At 45.6% G+C, this 2,915-nt stretch overlaps 1 long non-coding RNA gene across 1 annotated transcript; it reads left to right on the top strand.

The window, feature by feature from the left end:
* Nucleotides 1-203: 203 nt before the first annotated feature.
* LOC308597927 lies at nucleotides 204-2,105 on the top strand. Its single transcript, XR_014013294.1, has 2 exons — nucleotides 204-331; nucleotides 1,360-2,105. It is a non-coding gene; the product is annotated as an uncharacterized lncRNA (long non-coding RNA).
* The last annotated feature ends 810 nt before the right edge of the window (nucleotides 2,106-2,915 follow it).

Below are 2,915 nucleotides of genomic sequence, written 5' to 3' on the forward strand. Positions count from 1 at the left end.
AGGATTGCCTCCTTCCATTCACCACTTTGCCTCCTCCAAGTGGAAGAAACCTGGGCAGTGCTGAATGTCACATCCATTGCCAGGTGTGTCCAGCTGGAAACAGAAAAGGGCTTTCCCCTTGGCCTGCCTTTCTATCCACTCTGTTGCCAAGTGCTTTTGTGACATCACAAGGAACCCACAGCCAATGGCAACAGCTGGGGAGGCATCATCTTCATTGCTTTGAGCCTCACAATGGCGGGTGGAGCTATCAGTGAATGTGTGCTTGTTTATTCAGGACACAGGTGGTCCTGTGGTCTAAACCACTGAGCCTTTTGGGCTTCCCAATAAGAAGGTTGGTGGTTTGAATCCCTGCGACGATGTGAGCTCCCGTTGCTCTATCCCAGCTCTTGCCAACCTAGCAGTTTGAAAGCATGCCATTGCAAGGAGATAAATCGGTACTGCTGCAGCGGGAAGGTAAACCGCATTTCCGTGCACTCTGCCTTCCGTCATGGTGTCCTGTTTTGCTGGAAGCGGTTTAGTCCTGCTGGCCACATGACCCGTAAAGCTGCGTGCCAACAAACACCAACTCCCTTGGCCTGAAGCAAAATGAGCGCCACAACCCCATAGTTTCCTTTGACTAGACTTAACCATCCAGGGGTCCTTTATTCTTTTTTTTTTTAACCCCAGGAAGTGGTATTCACATTTCACCATCATGAGTAGCTGCTATCCTAGTACCCATTTTTGTAGCCCCCCATTTCAAGACTCAGGAACTTAAGACCCTGTCTTCTGCTATTTCAGACCAATGGTTCATCTAGTTCAGAATTGTCTGTAGTGAATAGCAGGGGCATGGCAGGATTTCAGAGAAGGCTTTGGTAGGGATTGAACCTGCAGAACAGATGCTCTACCACTGGGCCTTGGCATACTTCAGGTCTCTTGGGGCATATTAATATGCCATGGGCCACAGTTTGGAATTGCTGCTCTTGAGATTCCATCCTTTAGGGCCTATGAGTCATCTACCATGTCTGGGTTCCCCGCTGTTACAAGTACAGGGACACATAACAAAGAAAACACCCCAATAAACTACTCTTGACACCAAAAAGGAAAATAAGAGGATGATTTTCAGCCTCAACTTCCACAGAATCCACTTTCCACACTGTTAGGAAGGAAAGAGACGAGGCAGCCTCTGAAAATAAAAGCAGCACGATGACAATGCTTTATTTTGTGTTCTTTGGTCTGTTCTTGTTTTCCTGTTCTCCGAATGTTAATGTCCTCATCCTCATTCATGTTCTCATTTGTTTTGCATTACTGTTCATGCCACAGCTCTGTTTTCTTTGGTGAGCTGCCTGTTTTGAAGGAATGACTACCATTCCTTTTCAACAGGAGATTGCTACAGACTTGCACTGGACCATAGCACTAGTTTCTGAAGCACACCTCTTCCCATCTCCAAAATCAAGACTGAAATAATCACAAAGAACCGTAGAGAAGACTCCATACTGGAACTAAAGGCTTGACTATTTATGTCAATAAAAAGGAAACCATTGCAACTTTCCTTCCCAGATGCACAGTAAAACTATTTTTCTTCTCCCAATATGAATCTTTATCAGGACATAACTTTGTCATTGTTTTCAGTCAGATGATAGGTCAGTTGCTATTGGCAGCAAATCACGCCAAAATTTGTAAGGAGCAGGGGGAAGCTGCATCCTGATGACTTTTTTGGTTTGTCTCAGAGATCCTCTGAAATGCAGAAAGATGCCACTCCTCCTCTTTTCACCCTCCCTAATGCATTGAATTTCATGCACTGCATCGGAACCGCAAGAATTGACCTCAGGCTTCATATGGGCCCAAGACACCATGTAGGCAATAATATAGGAACCATCCATGTAGACAGCAATCAAACAATCAAACCAGCTGTGCTGTCTTGTTAGGAGATACACCAGTTAAAAAGCAGTTGATCTCTATTTTTTTTGGTGTTAAAAACTGCAGTCTCACTTTAGAATGTCATCTTTGGTTATCGTGTATATTTTAGTACCCTGTTATTATGCCTGCTAAAATGAATAAAAACCTCTTAACCGCTAATGCAGGTTATGTAGATGAAGGATCCATAAGAGAAGGTTGATAAGCCACTCTTTTTGGGAAGTCTTTCTATTCACGGTACAGCCATATTTACTTACAGCTCCTTCCTGGCCAAGTTCAATGTTCTATTTCCCAACTTAGGGTTTGAAAAAGCATTTAGGGAAACAGAAAACAGATGCATGGCTTTGTATTATCAGATCATACGTGATCAGTGGTGCCTATTTATCTACTTGCACTGGCATGCTTTCAAACTGCTAGGTTGGCAAGAGCTGGGACAGAGCAACGGGAGCTTGCCCCATTGCTGGGATTCGAACCACCAACCTGCTTATTGGGAAGCCCAAAAGGGTCGGTGGTTTAGACCACAGCACCACCCGTGTCCCGAATAAACAAGCACACAATCACTGATAGGTCCCCCCGCCATTGTGAGGCTCAGAGCAATGAAGACGATGCCTCCCCAGCTGTTGCCATTGGCTGTGGGTTTCTTGTGATGTCACAAAAGCACTTGGCAACTGAGTGGATACAAAGGCAGGCCAAGGGGAAAGCCCTTTTCTATTTCCAGCTGGACACACCTGGCAATGGATGTGACATTCAGCACTGCCCAGGTTTCTTCCACTTGGAGGAGGCAAAGTGGAGAATGGAAGGAGGCAATCCTCTGGCAGTGGGATGCTAGGGAGTGATAATAAGGCAAGTTTGCTTGCTTGAAGGCTGCTGGTATCCGTGGTTGGAAGCTGGTGGACATCTCATACTGGATCTAATAGAAGCGGGCAGATGTTGGTGGATGGAAGCCAGTGGCTTTTGGATTTGGAAGTTGGTGGAGGGTACAAGGCTAAAGCAGACTGATGTTTGTGGATGTTGGCTGATGG

This window comes from Podarcis bocagei, assembly GCF_964188305.1.
Source record: "Podarcis bocagei genome assembly, chromosome: 11".
NCBI classification, from domain to species: domain Eukaryota; kingdom Metazoa; phylum Chordata; class Lepidosauria; order Squamata; family Lacertidae; genus Podarcis; species Podarcis bocagei.